This window comes from Microtus ochrogaster, chromosome 1 (assembly GCF_000317375.1).
Source record: "Microtus ochrogaster isolate Prairie Vole_2 chromosome 1, MicOch1.0, whole genome shotgun sequence".
NCBI lineage: Eukaryota > Metazoa > Chordata > Mammalia > Rodentia > Cricetidae > Microtus > Microtus ochrogaster.
In genome coordinates, this window is record NC_022009.1 from 78,047,178 (window position 1) to 78,068,614 (window position 21,437).

At 36.6% G+C, this 21,437-nt stretch overlaps 1 protein-coding gene across 1 annotated transcript in view; it reads right to left on the minus strand.

The window, feature by feature from the left end:
* Nucleotides 1-21,437, minus strand: part of Agmo (alkylglycerol monooxygenase) — a 254,774-nt gene that overhangs the window by 162,293 nt on the left and 71,044 nt on the right. The window lies entirely within an intron of this gene.

Consider the following 21,437-nt stretch of genomic DNA (forward strand, 5'->3'; position numbering starts at 1 on the left):
AAGACTGTCTGTTGGAATAAGCAAATTATAACAATATTTGATGCCGATCTTTAAGATTATACTTTGTTATTCACACACTAGGCATTGTACATGGTTTTTCGCATAGCTTACCAAGATGTCCACCACTTCACATGACATCCATGTGCCCTCAGAACAGAGAAGCAAATAGAGACAGTTGATGGCATCAAGAGCTGCCAAGATCACCCTCATGAGGCCTGCTGTCATGTCAAGCAGGGAAAAGTGTTCCTTTAACCATTGTCTGGTAAGCACTTAGATTGTGCTTAGTAATTGTTTTAATCATTTAATCACTTCTAATAAATACACTGTACTCAAGACATTCAAGAATTATTTTTCATGAAAGAGCAGTAATTCTTCATAAGGTCCTTTATCAGTGTACAGACATAGTACTTGAAACTATTTGAAACTGGGTAGGGCCCAAACTTCTGGCTTATTTACTATATATATAGCTACATATAAGAGATTTGCAAGGGCTTTTTCTTTGTAGCATCAGATGTTATGTGGACATTGTTTAAGATGTAGTAAATTTGACAAATTTTCCAAGTTTGGTAAAGCTTTTACCAACTAAGCCCTATGAAAAAATTTAAACACCATTTTCTCCATAGAAAATTCAATATCAAACATTTTAGAGCCTGCTACTTATAATAAGCCTTGATTAAAATAAACACGCCTTTTTTTTTGACTTACCAGTATTTCATTCCAAATACTGATCTTAACACACCCACAACACAGGGCAGAGAGGAGTAAGGTACTCTAGTACTACTGCCTGATAATCTCCACAGAAGTGATTGTGGAACAAACAATCCACGAAGGTGGAGGTTAAAGACCTGTGTCTGTCGTTGTTTTGAAAGCCCTTTCTTCCCATCACAAACTGTGTAACAGGAACCCAAGATCAATGAAGTGCAGCTGCATAAACAGTACGCAGTAACCGGACCCCACGGGCACACCTATGTCGCCTTCCAGGAGTGGAAAAGAGGCAGGAAAAATGGCTCTTTTTTCACAGTCTCTATCCAGCTTATTGGAAGTACATCATTTTCAAGCATGGCTACAAAAATATATTTACAGAAAATGATTCCAATAGTTCTTATGTGAATGGAATAAGAAAGGATTAATAGTTAATTTCTTGTTTACCTTCCTTAATGCTTGAATTGGTAAATTGGTTGCTCTAATAAATGAAAGCAAATATTAAGGAGGAAAAATGATAATATTCATAAAAGTGTTTTATTTGGAAAGATTTAATAAAATTATATATTCTGTTCAAGAGTGATATTTTTCTTTTCCTATAAGTAAATTGTAGACTTTATGTTCCCATAACATTTTATTAGACCTTTGCAATGGTATAATTAGAAATAATTATGCTTATTTACAGTGCCAAAATGTCCATTTGTATGAGTATATTTGACTAATATGCAGCCAAAAATCTACTCATTTTGCTGAATTCTAATGCAATCTGTATGCTATATTATTGAACTTGTTAATTTCAAACATTTTAAATAAATTCTTAAGTTTCAGGTCATGCAGGGATGGCTCAATAGTTCAGAGCACTTGCTCCTATTTCAGGGAACCCAGGTTTCTTTCTCATCACCCACACTGGGAAAATCACAACTGTTTGTGACTTCAGTTCCTAGGGATTCCATGTCTTTTTATAGCCTCTCAGAGTGTCTGCTTGCACGTGGATGCAGTTCACACACACACACACACACACACGCACATGCACATGAACATTCACATGCACACATACACATATGCATGCACACATACACATATATGCACAAAAGAAATGAGCAAGTCTTTATAAAATGTATACAATCCATTAAAGCCTTTTACTACTAATATTCAATGCTTGGCAATGAAGGACAGCTATATAATTACAATTGAAATGGAAAAATTTTTATCGTTCTGTATTTTTCCCATTCACCTATATGGCTGAGATAGACACGGACTAAAACGGTTCCTGACGTATATTATGAAATTAAGACCTTTGATATCATGATAGAATGGACCTTTTGGAACTCTGAGAGAGAAACCTTTATGCTTGTGCAACACTTGAGTCTCTCCTGCCTACCAAGAGCAAGGCTCTGTTGATTCCAGTCCACTTGTGGTCTTGCCTTTGGTGAGCATTCCTTTGAAATCAGCTGAGCTAAGTGACTCCCTTCTAGGAAATAGGATTTTGGCAATGATGATGGATGTGATGTCATTTTCATTACCAAAAAGAGTAACTGTGTCTCAAGTACTCTCTCTAAGTCTCACATTCCCAGCTGCCACGGTGGAAACTCTCCTTTGCCGAGCTACATCTGAAGGGGAATTGAAGAAGTGCTTGAGTAACAAGCCATCAAGGGCTAAGCTTGTTAGTATAAACACCAGGAGTCCAGGCAGCAATCATGCAAGTGAGTTTAGATAGACTCTTATGCAGTCGAGACCCTGGATGTACCACAGCTGCCTGCGTGCCATCAGCTGAACAGCTAAACAACAAATAAAGCCCATAAGCTCGGACTGGTGGGGCTCATACAAGCCTTAGGCTGGTTTCTGTCTGCGTGTACATGCTGTGGGTGTTTGCCTTGGAATTTTTGTTGGACTCTTAACAATGGGAGCGAAGGTGTCTCTCACTCTCTTGCCTGCTTGTGGGACATCTTTCTTCTTACTGGGTTGCTTCACCCAGCCTAGCTATGAGGATTTGCATGTAGTCTTATTGCATATTGTTTTACTGAGTTCAGTTGATACCTCTGGGAAGCTTATTCTTTCTGAAGGGAAAGTGAGGAGCAGTTGATCTTGGGGAGAGAAAAGATGGTTGGGGACAGTGGAGGAAGCAGAGGTTGCAGTAGGGATGTATTGAATGAGAGAAGAATAAAGAAATGAAATAAGTAAAAGGCTCAAAACTAAAAAACGTAGACGATGCTATATGTCATGCCATAACACATATTCAAACAAGATTCGCTACGCTAGCATGTAATTCATTGGGTTTTTTTAAAGTGCAAAAACTATATTAAAATGTTTAAAATACATTTGCTTACTACTTATTATGAGCAAATGTTTGATTTCTAGAAAATCTATAGATTACAACTTGCATCATTTTGTGTTTAATACTAAATAATAAAATGGGAAAAATTTTAAAAGATTTGTGTAGCCAGGGCTCCCACAGAGAAGACACTATTTTTTTTTGTGCTGTGTTAAGTCTAAGAGACCCAGCCCTGCAGATGGTCCTCATTCCCTGGCTTCAAAACACCTTAAGGTGAAGCTTCTTAAACTTTATGAATGCAAATGTGATCCACGGGCTCTACTAGAATGATTTCCTTAATGATGCATTGCTGCTTCCCTTTGTCTTGCTTCAAGATGGAACCGATAAGGAATGGTTAGCCTTGATCAGGAATAATGAAATCACTGGACTGCTAGTCTAGCACATGGGAACATGCTACACAATTTTAACTCTATTCTTCAGAATCCTGTATAGATGAGGAAATGAAGATGTACTTTCATTCAGTTACCTGCCTACTAAAAAGTTAATAAATGCCTTCATCCTGACAATTCTTGTTAATGGTCAAAAAGGCTGTCTTTCCCAGACCTATTGAACCTACTTGAATATACAGGATAATATCTTAATAGCGCCATGCAAGAGGAGACTACAGATGTCAATGTAAAAATCTAATTCACTCTCTCCCCATTGAAGGAATCGCGCAGTATTCGGTGTTTAATGGTGAATCCAGGGCCCTCAGATTCACAGACACAGAGGTTGGGGACATTTGAGTACCTCAAAGTCAGTTCACAGACTAGTTACATCACTGACCACAAAAAAACCCAAAATGATACAAATCTTTATTATATTTTACTGAGTTTTATTGTTTATTGATAAAACTATAACATCATTATCAGTAGTTTTTGTTCATACAGCATAAGTGTAAATGAATAACCAAAATATGATGATTTTATTACAAACTTATATTTCATTACTCAGTGTTTCTTATATACTCACTCACTTGGAGAAGGTACTTTAGATGATGCTTAATAAACTGGAGTTTGTGTCTTAAAAGCATTTCCAACTGGCTAAGCTCAATGCTACACATTTTCTTTCCATCAGCTGTCTGAAGTAACCAAGTCAAAGAAGGTAATGATAGGAAATCGAAAGTATTCTTGTGTCTCTTACATCCTAGTATCCTGACTACTTGAACCATGCGCTACTACTTCATTCTATAAGCAATGTCACTTACTGAAGTAGAGGACTGCAAAGATCATGGGAAAACAATAGTCGGTATTTTGTTAGTAACACCTACAAGCCATGCCCCCCTTGCAGGTCCTCCCAGCATCCTGTTCTGCTTCCCACTGTGATCCTGTTATTTTTTCCCAGTCCTTGATTACCATCCTTCTTTGAAAGCTACTTTCAAATGTAGATGGATAAATTTTGATTTCTCAAGACCCACCATTTTAATATTTGGGTGTGAATTTATTTTTAACTTAACTATCTAATAATATAAAAGTAGGGTTGTAGAGAAAGAAAGAGTAAATACTAATGATTTCTAAGCAGAAATGGCTTCAGAATCCATTTGCCAGTGAACAAGGAGAGACTGCTCAGAACTGTGTTCTGTGTCACAGACGCTGACTAAGACCCCAGTGCTGAGGAATACCATCTTTATGATTTGCAGGAGATCTTAGGAATGGCAAAATAAACAAACAAACAAAATAGCCATAACAACAAAATAAACACCACAATGACCCTGGAAAGAGGTGTTATTGAATATAATATAAAATGATAAATTAAAATAGACCTTTGAAGTCATGCTTTGAAGACTCCTCTGTAACTTAAATGTCATTTTGGTACTAAGAGTTAATGTAAAACTTCATGCCAAGCACTTTGATATGGGAGTATATGAAACCTTAATGTGGTCTTTGGTTATTTAGGGGTGATGTCCTCTGAGGGACTATAGCAGTTCTTATGAAATGTAATGGTGACTCTCATGAGAAGATTGTTCTACCACTAAGTTACACTTTGTGCACTAAAACCAAGATTGTTTTATATATATGGAGTACATGTGTGCATACTTCATTCAACTTTTAGAAACTTAAGAAATAGAATAAAGGTGAAAGATTTATATGATCTGAAGAAAAACCAGAGTAGATAACAAAGAGGACCCTAAAAGAGACATATATGAATCTATATAGGAAGGAGAAGAAGAGTAAATTGGGAGCATAGGGGTCAAACGAGAGGCTAGAAGGGGAGGGGGAGGAAGGGAAGGAAGCAGAGAAAAAAGCATATTTCTGTTGCAGGGGCTGCTTGTTTGTCCCAACCACCTGGCTAACTTAGCCCTGAATAAACACACAGAAACTGTATTAATTAAAACACTGCTTGGCCCATTATCTCTAACTTCTTATTGTCTAATTCTTCCATCTTATTTTAACCCATTTCTATTAATCTGTGTATTGCCATGTGGCTTTCCAGGTAAAATTCCCAGTGTCTGTAGCCAGCAGCTCCATGGCATCTCTCTAGTGGTAATGACAGCACAATCAATAAAATAAATAAAGAATAAAATAAATAGAATAAAGATTTATTTGTGGAATGGTGAGGAAAATGAAGTATTTTTCTCTCAAAAAGACTGAGTCAAAAGCCAGAGTATATTTTGCACATAGATACCCGCAGAGCATGTGTATGGTATATCCTGCATATTTATTAGTACAGACACACTGAGCTTTGGAAAAATTACACAGCCCCGTTATTCAAGCTGGTCTGTGCATACAGCTGTCTGTACGCTTGTATACCCTTTGTTAGGATTTTCAACCAGAATAACCTGGCCACTTAGTAACCAAAGGTCATTGTAAATGTTCAGTTTATTGTCTATTTTATTATCAGGTTATGGTAAGGGTTAACTATAAATAATGTTACGAATGAGACAGTACAGTCAATTGCCTCTCTTGTTTCTCTTAGCTGTGCCATTTCTCCTTTGTAACCTTCTGCTCACAGTTATCCTGTGGTTTGATATTGACCAATAACAGATTTCTGTCCATTTCATACACAGTTGGAGGTCTTGGCCAGGGTCTTCAGATAGGAAATTCTCATATTAATTTTGAAAATGTAGCCAAAACTTTCTCCTCAACAGAGGATGTGTTGTTGAAACTGAAGAACCACCAAATGATATGACCACTGGAATGTCAAGAAATATAACAGTCTAGAAAAGAGACAATTTTGGTTGAAGGGGTTATTTAATGTCTCAAAAATTTGATACATCAGTCCACCATGTAGAAAACATTTTTTAGCAAAAGTTGGCAGACATTGAAATAAGCATTATGAGTATTACATTTCAAAAACTAGTGAATTAGATGCTTTTTAATATCTTTTCATGGCCACCTATTCATTCAATAAACAAACCTCATGCATTTGGTTGTAGCTCAGATTAGTCACATCCAAGTCCTACGGTGGACTTCAGTATGTTTCAATGTTTTCCTTTTTTACAAGAAGCAGATTCCAAAGGATCTACGTCTTTTGAAAAAAAAAAAAAAAAGTGGGCATCTCTTCCGCAGTAACAGCATACATAATAACTTGAACAACCTAAATTAGGGAGCAGGAATTATAGAGAAGAATTGCCATTATGTGAATGGCGTACACTAGATTGGCAAGTGCTCCCACTCACTCCTATGCTGTGTGCTTTCCTGCTGAGAGAAACAATGAACCTCTGGAACATTTCGCTTGGGACAAAGATTTACATAATTTGTAACTTCAACTAGAAGAAGTCAAAAACATAAATAACTATGAAGTTTAAAAGGGGTGTAGCACAAAAAAATGACCAAGTGAGCAAAACAATACAGGCTTGTCAAAAAGACAGGCAACTAGAAAAGTACAGGAGTTCCCAAGTCAAACTGAATTCCTGCTCAGCGAACCACCTGGGTGGATGGAGATTACTGTTGTGAGCAACAGCAAAGCATGCCAAATTCTCTTTGTAGATAATAAGGACTTCTAACAGGTCTGGCAAATTATCTTTCTGCTTTGAAATTGTTTTTTTAGTACTCCATATCAAACGAGTCTAGTTTTTAGATTAGAAATTTTCAGTGTTACTGAACAAAGTATAAGGCTATGTCCAGCAAAAGAGAATGAGTAAGACGTGAAAATTTTAAACTGAGTATTTTAGTTTTCCTCTGTGGTACCTTATAGTGCGAATTCTAAATGTTCCTTATAATAAACCTGGTGATGTGGGATTTCCCCTGTATGCTGTGAATACCATTGGTTAATAGAGAAACTGACTTGTGCTGATAGGGTAGAACAGAGCTAGTTGGGGAAATCTAAACAAATGCTGAGAGAAGGAAAGCGGAGTTAGACTTACATAAACACCCTATCTTATAACACACAATTCCCTTGACTATCGTTTTCATCTTAAACATCTAAGAAGGGCAGAAGAATTGCTTCCTTACCTCCCCCCTCTCTGAAGATCATTGCTGATGTCATGAATTACCTCAAAAACATTATCAGTTTCCTCTAGTTAAAACAATAGCCTGAATTTTAGATGTAATTCTACTTGAGCTTTTCAAAACACTGGAGTCTAATTATAGCTTTCATGTCTTTTCTTTTGGTTTAATCAGCACCACTTGCTCCTGGTCATCCTCTTTTTCTCCAATTGTGTGCACTCCCATTTTCTTTCCTTGTTCTAACCAGCCTCCAAGGACCCAACTCTTCTAAGTGATAAAAGGCTTGAACTTAATTTCAATACAGAAAATCAGCATGTAAAAACAGTATCCTTGAATGATGAAAAATAATTCAGGGAAAGAATCTCATTTATAATCATAGTTTAAAAAAAGAGTATTCTCCCTAATGAAGCTGAGGAAGTGAGATATTCTTTAATGAAAATATCTAAAACATAGTAGAAAGAAGTAAAGGAGATAGTTTTTCAGAAAATTAGTGTATACTTCTAAAAGCCTTCTAACAATTAGATGCAGTCCCCTTCAAAATTCCAATTCCATTCTTCATAGAAGTAGATAAAATGTGAAAATCCATGTGGAAGTGCAAAAGAATCTGGGTAGATAAAGCAAACCAATGAACAAGCAAAATATTTTTTTTAATCATCAGAGTTGACTTCAAGTTACACTGTGAAGGAATGGTGATAAGAGAGCCTGCAGCTAGCACAGAGCAGACATGCAGAACAATAAAATAGAATAGCGAGTGGCCAATTCCTAAAGTTACATAGCCATAATCACCTTGATGTCTTTGAAGATATTAAAAAATTTATATAGGAGATAAGAGAGTCATTCTTCAACAAAAAGGGATAATTGGATATTGACCTGTAAAATAATGAAATTACATCCCTTTCAGCCTCTAAGAAAATGAACTCCAAATGGATCAAAGACCTTAATGTAAGTTCCAAAATTCTAAAACTGTTAAATGGAAACTGAAAAAAAGGCTTCAAGATGCAGACATCAGTTAAGAGAGATCTACCAACTGAACCAGCTACACCACTCCTTGGTATTTGCACAAAAGCTACCATGACCATAATGGTCTTTCAAGACAGGCTTTCTCTGTAGTTTTTTTTGTTTGTTTGTTTGTTTTGTTTTCTTTCTTTTTTTTATTGAGAAAAGGAAAAAAAAAAGCTTCCCCCTCCTCCCAGCCTCCCATTTCCCTCCCCCTCCTCCCACCCTTCTCCTCCTCCTCCCACCCTTCTCCCCCTCCCCGCACTCCTCTACCCTCCCTCTCCAGTCCAGAGAGCAGTCAGGGTGCCCTGCCCTGTGGTAAGTCTTAGGTCCTTTGAAGGCTATCCTGGAACTAGTTCTGTAGACCAGGCTGGCCTCAAACTCACAGAGGTCTACCTCTCTCTGCACGAGCCACCACCGCTAAGCAAGTCCAAATATCTTATATATACTTGCACAGCATTCTATTTCGCCAGTTGTATTCACAAACACTGAGTTATGAAACCATTCTTATGTGCTTAGCAACATAAGAATGGCTAAAGAAATAATGTGACAGGTGTATACAATGGAATGCATTTGTCCATGAAGAACAAGGTTATGTCAATTGAATGGAAATGGTTTCAATTGGAGATAAACATAACAGAGTTGAACCAGTCTCAGGAAGACAATATTGTACGTTTTTTTCTTATATATATAGTGCATAGACTTTTAATAGCTAAATGAAAGTGGGTTTGTATAATGTCAAAACAGAAGCAGAATTAAAGAAATAAAGTGAACTAACGGGAGTGGGCGAAAGTGTGAGTAGATGTTTGTGGATGGGAATTTTCTCAACACAAAGTATAGATTTGTACGAAAATGTCATTGTATTACATGACAAAAATGGGCTATGGTCACAGAAAACACCTAAAGTTTCCTAAAGGACCCAAACTAAAAATGGAGAAATGGTTGGTACACACAGGTATGTCTATGTGTTTCTTATGTTGTCATCTGCGTCTGTCTTCAAATCCGAAGAAGTCACATGCTCGCCATGTGTCCCTCCATCTTCTTCCCTGATTCCTCCACCATTAAGATTCTGGTTCCATTAAGAAGGAGACTTAGTCTTACCCTGAGCACAAACACATGCTTGTCTGCACACACATGCACAGGCACACATGTGCATGCATATGCACACAGACATGCAGAAGGAGTAAGAACAATTATGAACATGTGACTTTCCCAAGGAGCACCAATTTGTATTTAAAAATAATTTAAAACCAAGTATGAGGAACTGATTATTAAAATAATTAGCATCAAAACCCTTCAGTTTACAAGTGATGGTCCAGGCACTATAAAGATAGCTGTGTTTCAGATCATATGCTGCTTTTGCTGAGGGTTTAGTTAACTTTATAGCACTCATGTTGAGCATCTCATAATTGCCAATAACTGTAGTTTCAAGGGATCTGATGTCCTCTTTTGTTCTTTGTGGGTATCTGTCCTCCTGCACACATATACATAATTATAAATAATAAAATATTTTAAATGATAGTACATTAAATAAGAGCCAAAGGGTGTCAGCTATAGACAGCCATGATATATAAATTTGTTAAAGTCTGTGTCTAACACAGAACAGTCTACTACCCATGAGCCTTAGCCTTCTTTGTCATCAGAGCTGCACAGTACACTGTGGCTATGAGAATCTATAAATCTATTGGACTATAACATTATGAGCTAGTATAAGCCAAAATAGTAATTTAAACAAGTTTGTCCTGTAATTAAACTTTCGCACCCTGTGATAAACTTTCATATCAAATGTTGTGATTTCTCTCTACTGAGTCCAGTTTTGATGCTGTCTAACACAGGGAACAGAGAAACTGTGACCAGATTAGCTTTTGTCTGTTAAGTAATATAACATGTAAAGCATAAGATGCATACATGCTTCTAAATGCAGTAAATTTATTCCCAAATACTGTGTCATGAAATATTAGACTGTAATAAATACATTCATTATAAAGATAATATGTGTGTCTCACTGTGTGTATTTTCATAGCCAAATGGACTCTTCAATAAGTTCAGTACAAATTCCTTTTTGAGAAGCTTCCTGAGAAATATGCTTCTGTGGCCATCTTTCTTTCCTTTCTTTCTTCCTTTTGGTTGGATAATGCCCCATTTGTTCTTTTAAGAGAGCTCTTGTTTTCATGTGTCCTGGACTGTCGTAGGAAAGATTGATGTCTGGAGTCACTGCTAGAAAGTGCCAACTGTTCAGACTCACTGCCCTTTATGTCCTCGCCCTCTTGCTCAGCAGGATCTCACAGACTTTGATGGCCAATATTCAGAGGGGAAATACTTTAACGGCAAGAAGAGCTGCCAAAGAAACCTTCCCCAAATGCTCAAAACTCTTAGTGGTTAGATGTTAGGGCACCAGATGGCAAGACTAATGGGAATAGATTCATATGTGAGCTGAATAGTGCTAGCCAATGCTAAAAGAGATTCGGAATTCAAAATTTCCTCTATCATTAAACTTTTCACCAGAATGTCATCCCCATGGTAGCCTGGGAGGATCTGGATCTATTTAACTACACTCTGACCCTCTTCTTCCAGACGTAGGAGCTTAGTGATCAATTGCATTAATAACAGCAATTGTCAGTGTGCATTTTAGGAGTGATTTCCACAGTGGAACATGTTCCAGCAATACCTTCACCCCTACGGAGAAGAGAGCAATAAGACTGCGCACTTTGCACCGCAAGGAAAATGAAGGGAATTTATGTAGAAAGACATGAAGCAGGTGTTTAGGAACCATTGAGCTTCATAGTAAGGGAAATGGCTGTTGCAAAATTTAACCATTTAGAGGCTTTGAGGTCATGGAAAAACCATGTATTATCTACTTTGTTTTTGTTCCTTTTCCTTTTCTTTTCTTTTTTGAAAGGAAGGTCTCATGTAGCTGAGGCTGGCCTCCTATTTTCTGTCTCTCCCTCTCAAGTGAAAGAATGCTCATTCCTTGAATGACCAGCTGCCATGCTTTCAATGAGTTAACGAACTACCTTTATGAAGAAGAGTGTGATTACATTCAGAATATTGAACAGGGATAGGATATGGAGTTTTTTTTTTTAATTATTATTTTTTAATCCAGAGTGCAACAAAATGATCTTTTGGTTGCTTCAGACTATATGTGTAGAGAATACCCAATCCAAATGGAATAAATGATGTGGGAATTGGATTCATTGATTCATTGGCCTCCCCTCACAGTACTGTGTTTCAAACTTGTTGAGCTGGCTTTTTTTTTTTTTTTTTTTTTTGAGCCAGTACTCTATGGTGAGATGTCTTGCTCAGTCTTGATGGAGGCCCGAGAGGAGGGAGCACTTGGTCCTGCCTCAACTTTACCTGCTAGGCTTTATTAACGCCCTGTGGGAGGCCTTACCATTACTGAGGGGTGGAAGGGGAGGTGGGGCTGGGAGGCAGAAGGAGGGGCGGGAGGGGGAACTGTGATTGGTATGTAAAACAAATAAATATTTAAAAAAACAACCCTGTGACCTAATATTTTGACAGATCAAACATGGATTGCTATGAAGGGAATATGTACATGACAGAATTTATTTTTAGGACCTCACCTTCCGATACAAAGGTACTAGAACGTTTGAGGAGTAGCCAGCCGAAAATGACTAGCAAAGTAATTATGTAATTAGTGAATGAGGACAGTATCTTTGTAAAAATAGAGTCCCAGAGAAATCCCCCAGCCATCTTTCTATGTGTGCCAAGCTGCTCAGTGGTCCTTGCTTTACCTAAGTGATACGGAATTGTCGGTCCGTTGATCTGGAATTCCCACAATACCTTTCTGATCTGTGAAAGCCTTCTGCCTCACATTAAGATACCAGCGCACGTCGATTTTTATATCAGTACAAATAGGCCAACATGGATATTCTGCAGAGGTAATAAAATATTTGAAACTAAATATTCAAATTGGTCCTAACAGGAATTAAATTATTCTTCTAATGAATTTATTTGTATCCTTAAGTTTTCCTGTGCCACTTGGAAAAATTTTATCAACTATAAGTAAAATGTAGCTTCTTATTGTACTTTCAAACTTGAGACAATAAACAATCTTAATTAAGAAGGCTCAAGGAGAGAGAAAAAAGATAGAGAAGGAAACATGATTACTTTTGGAGGATCATGTGTGAGGACACACAGAAGTGGTTTGAAGGAGGGAAATAAAAACACCATGTATAGAGATCTGCGTCACCCATGACACTGTCTGAGGATTGTCCTCATGTCTTGCTTCCTAGTTTCACTACTTTCAAGATAAAATAAAAAAGAACAAATCAAAAACAACAGAAAATAAGGAAGCATCTCCTGCTCAGAGTCACCAACTGACAGCTTAAACTTAAGCCCAGACAATATGTGGCCTCCAAGCTGAAGCTCTACTGAACTCCTGTAGATGCCCACTCTCTGCTTCACATGAGAGATTTGACAGTGACACAGGGTGGCTGCTCTCAAACATTTATTCTTCCTGTGTAAAGAGAATGTGAATATATACATAACAGTTACAGCGAGAGGGTTACACTGACTACCAATTACAGTGCAGTACCAAGAAAGAAAGCACAGATGATCATGAGACGTCTTCACAAGATGACAGAGCTGAAGAGGACTAATGTGCTCTTCTGTATAATAAGCAAATAACCTAATAAGCAAATATCTATGGATGTAATGGAAAATATTTACCTCAATTTGCCTTCTTTTAAAACATCCTCATATGATCATTGAGATGAACTCAACTGACAGCTTGTTACTTGGGTTTTGAAATTCCAAAACCTATTTTGCTTAACATAACATTATAAGTGTAGTTTTAGGAACTGTTATTAAAGAGTAAAGTGAAATCGACAAACTACAATCCATTTGGGAGAGGGGAAAATGAGGTTCACTCATTCTTATCATCAAATAAACAAGAACTACTAAATCATATCTTAGGAACCAGCCCCTTTCTTATATTATAAAAACAAATAGTTCTAACACATACAAATGAATTTCTGCTTACTTATTTTGCAAGTTGAAATTTCCAGTTTACTTTGCATAGTCTCAGAATTCTATTTTTTAAAACCTTATTGGAATTTGAACATACCATGAATACTGTTTACACGGTCTGGTTAACAACTTTCATTTTTATTGTACATACGATATTGGTATTCTCTAATTTTCATCAAAATATTTACTTATAATGTTTTAAAGAAAACCCAAGCTTCATAACAATATATAGATATAGATTATGAATCTCAGTGTAGCTCAAGCTCAAACGACACACAAAATCCATAAGAATTAGTCATATATACGCATTCATGTTGAACAGAATATGTTTGTTAGTATTATGGCTGGACAAAGTATTTGGCTTATGGATATGTTTAGTAAACTGTCACCCTCAAAAAATGTTCATGAATATTCTTAAGTTTCCTTGGTTTTACTAAAAAGTATAATTCCAGGTCATCAACTTCCTCTCACAGAATCAATCTATGTGGCCAAGTCTTACTTTTATTGTAAAATTGTAGCTAGAAATGAAAACTTACCAGCAAAATTAAATGAATAATTTTATGTAATATTATGCAGGTAAAAATAAAATTATAATTTAAATATTAGAAACATTATACAAAATTTATATGCATATATATTTATGGCAATTTTCTTTCCTTCACCTTTCTGTACTGGAATTACAAGGCCTCACACAGTACTCAGCCAGTAGAAGAGATTTCAAAACCATTTTCTCCAGAATTTTGCCTGTTTCATAGTGCTTTCATTAGAACAAAGGATTATATGAATATATTTGTATTTATATGAGTATATGTATATATGTTTCTATTTTCAGATCATTATTCTAAATTTGCTTTAAAATTAGTTCTCTTATTTCATGAGATTGCCTTATAATTATAACATTCTCCCTTCCCAATGAAACCTAGTTAATTATGAAATTATGTTCATTTAATATTTTTGTGTTGATTTGTGTGTAAAGTATATGTATATGTGTGTGTGCATATGTGTTTGTGTACAGTATGTGGGTGGATGTCCGAAGGAGCGTCTTGCATGTAAGAATCACAACCCACTATTTTGAAGCAAAAGCAGTTATGCTGGCTCTACTTCCTGGATTGTGTGCAGCTCATTTCTATTTAAAAATCTTGTTTCTTGTGACTTTGCTTGTGCTTCTTCTGTTTGTCTTGTCCAATTTCAGTGTGTTGGTTTTTACTTTATCTTATTGTATTTTATTTTATTTTGTCTCATTAATATCCTATGAAGCCTTTTTAATGTCTCATAATAGACAGAAGAATATATATTCTGGATGGAGGAAGTGGAGATTAACTGTGAGGAATAGAGGAAGGGGGATTACATCAGAATATACTATGGGAGAATGACAACAAGAGCTATTTTCAATAAAAGAAAAAATCACTAAGTTTAAAGTATTCTATTATTATACTTCAAACCCTCTGAGACATTGTCTGCTAACTGGAAGAAGAAACAAGACAGAATCCCACTCTCTCTGTTTTACTAAGACTTGGGCTTTTTTTTAAAAAAAATGTGCTGTTGAAAAATTAAGATTATCACCTTTGAACATTACTTTTTTCACTATATTAAAAATGATACAGCTGGTGGGGTGGTTCAGTGGCACTAAGCCTGCTACCTGAGTTGAATCCCAGGTTCTATATGGTAGAAGAAGGAGAGAATAAACTTCTGTAAGATACTCTCTGGGTGAAAAGGCAGGGCAATGGAGGCCTGGAATTCTGAGGGAAATAAGATGTTTCTCTGACACTCTACCCTGTGCTTATCTCCTTATTCTCACTACAGCGTTTGAACTTACTGGATATTGGTGAGATTACACATAGGAACATAAGCCAGAGAAATGTCCATCTTACTTTTGGGTGTGTAGAAATCTGGTAACAAATCACCTTTCTCACGGATGTGACATGTATTCCAGAGAGCCCTGGTATGTGGTCAAGTTGTGTTCTGTACACATAGCATATGTAGATTGAATGTTTATAGCACTATTTCTCCTATTTAACTGGATTTCCTATTTCAGCTCACTGTTTTCTTGGTAAAATAAAACTCAGTAAGGAGTCACTGTCAAATTAGTTTTATTAAATAAATATTTTTATACCTCCTCTTTGAGTGCGCTGGATGCATCCTACATGAAAATTAATGCATATGGACAGAAGACACATTTTTAAAATGCTGAAACAACAAATTGTTAGAAAGGAATACAAGCTTGTGTCAAAACAATCTTGGATCTAGCAATGGACTATTCAAAATAATTCAAAAGCTTAGGTAAAAGAGAAAGAAAACATGGCACTTGCTCAAAATCAAAATCCTGAGTCAAAAAGGTCATTGTGAAGGAAATAAAAATACATTTCACACACAGAGCAAAACGCTGAGTACACGTGATGAAGAACACCCGTGTACACACTGAGAGCGCTGAAGAAAGTGATTGTGGACATCAACGTAGGGTTAGCAACACAATGTGTAGCACTCAGCCATTCTATAAAGAACACCAATATACCACTGAAAAATTCTGTTCCCAGTCAATCACCTGCCTCATATAGAGCTTGAAATACTAATAACATTTTTATTACACGTTTCAAAACCACTATTTTTCTTGAGTCTACCTCCCAGTGTTCAGATAGCTGCGATCAAGGAATATGCTCCCTTCAGAGAACCATATCACTGACTAAGCAAAGAAAGACTTGTGTATGTCCTGTAGTAATGATTTAACCTCAGTTATAACCAGCTTTCATAATTTTATAAAATAATCTTGATACATTTCATGAAAAATTATTAACAAAATTCAGTGAGCATTGTATTCCTTGTATTATGCTGTGCAGTTACAGTTTCACTCTGCCAGTTTTTCCCAGGTGAAGTATATAATTACTATTCATTGGAGAAATAATCAATGCTTTTTAAATATCCTGGAAAATAACTAGAGTAGATTTATTTGCTGTGGTAATAATATTGATTTCACCTCACAGTCGGTCAACATACTCAGCAAGTGTCAGGCTATACAATGAGTACTTTCAAATGTATACCCAATTTTTAGGATATCAGAAACAGGTATGCATTCATATGGGAATGGAATTAATATGTGGACTTCAACTCCCAAGCATGACAATCATGTTTTATTCAGAAGACAGAGTCTACAGTAATAAATTATAGCTGCATGAAGTACTATGTCAGCCTGTTCTCCAGTTAATGTGCCACTGATGGCCAAACAATACTTCCAGCTTGTCATAAACACAAATGGTGACTATCTGACCCTCTAGTGATGGATGAAGTTGTTCCAAGCATATGTTGGAGGTAAATGTAGATCAATATAAATGAAAGTTATTCAGAGCTATTCAGACACTGAAAGTGACTGTCTAAGTAATGCAGCTGTTGCTATTTTTTCTTACCTATCATAAAACATTGCTTGATTTACCAAAGTAACTGCATTTCCCCCTGCCTGTTAGCCTTTAACCACTTGCTGGCATTCAAGAGTACTATCTTTCCTTCAGTGAATTAAACCAAACACAACTATAGTCCAAAAAAGACATCCTGTCCCTCCGTTGACAGTCAGAGTCTCCTCTCACAGTGCCAAAGAAAAACAAGAGCAAATAGTTGCAAAAATTTGTGTCTTGAAGCAAAGAAAAAAAGAAAGAAAAAGAAAAAATCATAATAAATAGGATCATGCTTAGGGGAAAGTGCAGGGAGCTTATAAAACAATATTGTAATTTCAAATTGGGAAACATTAATTCATAATAAGCAGGGGTATTTTTAGACAGCACTGACAGCTTGCAAGAGGTTGTAAGGGTGTGACTTGCTTTCATAGGAAAGGAATGGACTTGTCTGGGGATTTCATTGGCGGATAGCATAGCTTAAAAATGCACATGGGATGTCTCTCTCCTAGACTAGAAGTATAATGTTTTTCTTTTCTCCTTTTATGATAGGAATTAGTTACTATACAAGAAAAAGGATTTCTTGCTTTTCTCATTACTTCATCCCACTTTTGCTAGACATTACATGTTCTGCATATTAGCTTGTTTTTACAGTTCTCCCTGGGTTGTCTTCACATAGATTGCTATCTTTCCTTTGTTTAAAAAAAAATATCCAAAGGTATTTGTGGATTTCTTAAGCTTTTAAAACTGTTAAATGCCAGGGCCAAATATAAATCCAGAAGAGACACTCTTCCACTCCTGTGACACACTATTGGTGCTAATTATTAATTTAGTGCAACTACACATTTTTCAGATTTTCAGCTTACACTTTGGTGTTATTTTTACCATACATCAGAATAAAGTATACTTTATCAATATTTTATTTGAAAGAGATGAATATCAGAAATTTGACATGGTTCAGTCTAATATCTAAAGAATTTTTGTGAAAATATGTATTTCTTCTCATATATAATATTCTATTAATATGATACTGCAAAAATTTATTGTTTTTTTCTTTATTTCTAGCATTAAAGCTTTAGTTATCTTTCCATTCTATGTTTTGACCAACATAATTCAATCCAATGAATTATTTTGAATGAATTTTGTTTGTTTTTACTTTATCATGGACAAGTCATTCGCCTGGGTTTTAAAGGACTGATTTTATGTAGAAGCAGCTCCAGTGATGCCGGGTAGAAAAGGTGTTTGTAGGCAGGAGTTCCAGAGCATTCTTGGATGGCCAAAAGGCCACTTTGTGAGCTGGAGGACATGGCAGAAAGTAATGTTCTGAGTGTTCTCATTTCCTGCCCTCTCCCCCAGGGAACCGCAGATATCATAAAAGGTCCTGGAATGAACTTCTTTGTATCTCAGAATAATCCTCTTTGACTTCTTTTCCCAAGGAAAACTAATAGCATGGTTTTCATTTATCACAATGTTTATTTCTAGTCCTTTCCTAAGAACTTTTTTTAAAAAATAAAGATCCAAATATAAAATCCAAATATTTCATTATGGAATTTTTCAGGTAAATCCTTTTGTTCCTCTTGCTGACTCTTCCCCCACCTCTCACCCAACCTTTATTTTCTGACTTCATGTCATATGCATCTCCCCTCACTTCCTCAATATTTGTTGCTCCTTCTTAAGGTGTCTAAGTCAGTTTCCTAGTCTGTGTATCTTCTGACACTCACCCTTACGTCCATCCATGCAAACATCAAATATTAGGACATGCATATGAGAAAAAAAGCATTCATTTTTAAAATCTTTTTAAATCCAGGTGACCTCATTTAGTGTAAAACTTTACAGCTATCAACAGAGTAAACAGTCTACTAGGTGGGAGGAATACTTCACCAGCTTTGTTTCAGACAAGGATTAATATCCAGCACATAGAGAATGGAGAAAGCTAAGCAAACAAGAGAACCTGAAATGCCTTTCAATAAATGGGTGAATGAACCTGAGACACAGTTCTATAATAATAAAATGATTAATAAATATATGTATCAACTTTCTTCATATAATTTATTTTGATCATATTTTCCCTTCCTCTAACTCTTCCTGGTCCTCTTATCTCCCTCCACACTCAACTTAATCTAGGCTCAGAAATGCACCCTGTCCCAAAAACATTGATGGAAAGGGGTTGAGAAAGACACCAAAAGCCAAACCCTGGCCCTCACATGCATATGCATAGAGAAGGGCACATTCCCCTACATGTATACTACACATATGTATCCATCACATACATTCCCCTACATGTACACTACACATATGTATTCATCACATACATTCCCTTATGTGTACACTACACATATGTATCCAAAGTTTTTTAATCTTATGTGACCACATTTGTCAATTCTTGCAGCTAATTCCTGGGCTGCCATTCATGTTTGCAACAGCTCTCTTCATAACCACATGGAATGGACCTGTTGTTGTTGCATTGCTCGAGACAATGCACCTACGCCCTTATATGAGATGAGACAACACAGTGACCTTTTGAATAGTGAAGAACACTCTTAAAATAGGTCCTCTTTTATGAAGTAGCCATAAATAAAGATATTCATTCTACTGTTAGATGAAGCTACTTGTTCCCTTGCCACAGATAAGGTAGGTGTTTGAATATTATTGCTCTTTTAAATTTTTAAGTTTAAACTTTAGATTTTGGCTAAATTTTAGGCAAATTAATCTCCAGTCTGTTTTCACCTATTAAAGATAAGAAACTAGCAGTCTTCACACTGCTCAGGAGAAGGAGTCAGAAAAGCAAGTGTAGTTCTTTTCAGAAGTGAGTAGAATGCTAAGGAGAGGGGAAGAATAAGAGATTGCTAGCTTGTCTGCTAAAGCAGAAGGAAGTCCTCTTAGCTGCGCTTGTCTAGAAAAATCTCTTCCCTAAAAGACAGGAGGAGTGAAGTGAGCATATTAGCAAGCCCTTTTAAATGTGTGAGCACAGTTTAGTCTGTGAAACCATGAGAAATCTTTGATCAACTTCTTCCAACCATTCTCAGGTATTTGCCAAGGAGGTTCCTTCACATTTAACCTAGTTTCCTTCAGCAAGATACATATAATCCTGTTCACTTAGGGAAAATCTTGCTCACAAATCCCCCACTCAATGCTAAGATGAATGGAAATTCTTCAGAAGCGTACATGTGCCAGACACATTTAGATGAAGCACACATGAAACATTCTACTGTCAGACAGCAATGTCTACTTCCTTCCAACAGACCAACTAGGTGGTTGGATACCAATACTCTTTTAAATATTAAAAATAATCTAAAGCTTAAAGACAGACTTTACTAATACTTTTAGACAAATTAATCTCCAGTATGCCTCATAAAACAAGGTATAACCATTTTTTTAAAAATCCTCGTAAAAGATTGTTTGAGTGAGCAAGTTCCAAGCTCCCAGTTTCTGTGGTAGTTACTCCATTTTATATTTCTGCTATAATCCATTAAAGACACTGGCTGATTTAGTCTCAAAAAAGTTGGTTAATTCACCCAACATGAGTGCCTTGAAACATAGGAACATTAGTAAAAAGGCTAGGAAAAAAAAGTCTAAGGCTAGGTTAATGGTTGTTGCTTCCAAGAACAAAGATACTCATCTGAGTTTTATGTCAGAATAACTACAGAAATCTTCCATATTCCAGAGGTAGGTATTCTGGAACAGATGATACACAGGTAAAGGTTTAATTTAATTGTAAAACATTCACATATATGTTACTATTTTCCATAAGACCACATCAAGTTTCCAAAATCATGATGAATTTGCCAGTTATTCAGCCAAAAAGGAACTGCTCAGATCCATTTCCAAAGTGTGTTGTTATGTAGCCACACAAATTTATTTGGATCTTTCTAATGTTTCGTTTATTTTTTTCCGATGGAATTTATGAACACCCCCTCATTAAATGATGAAGCACTGCACAGAACAAAAGCAAATGTGATCTATCTGGGAAACTGGAGGCTCTGAATAAGACTTACATAACTGGACAAAAATCCACGAGCAAGGAAGAACACAGGGGCCTGGGGAGGAGACTGGGGAGGGAGCTCAGCGGATAAAGGACACTGGGCCTGGCGAGGGGCTCCGTAGGTGAAGAAGTTGTGGTCCAAGCCTAATAATCTGAGTTCAGATCTCCCAAATCCACGGGAAAGCTGTGGCTGTATGCTGCAGGAGCTGCTTCCTCTCCTTCAGCCAATAGACTTTAAGATACCATCCCACTTGGGCATGGTCTCCTTTGCTTTAAAAAGCAGAGGAGCCATGAGCTGGCTCTCTTGCTTCTGACTCCACTTCTCGCTCCTAGGCTTTTTTCCTGATCACGCAGAAGACTGTCGTCTAGGACTGTGATCTGTAAGTTTTTTCCCTTTAAATAGATAACTGTTCTATTAATCATAATTCCAAACTGGTGTGAGATTGTTTGTTCCTTATGCCTTCAGCTGTAACTGCCTCTAACCCCAGTCCTGGGGCCAGAGATAGCTCAATACAAGTCAGAATTGTTAGCTCTGGGCTCAGAAATGCACCCTGTCCCAAAAACATTGATGGAAAGGGGTTGAGAAAGACCAAAAGTCAAGCATGAGCAAAGAGAAGGGCACACTCCCCTACATGTACACTACACATGTGTATCCATCACATACGCTCCCTTATGTGTACACTACACAT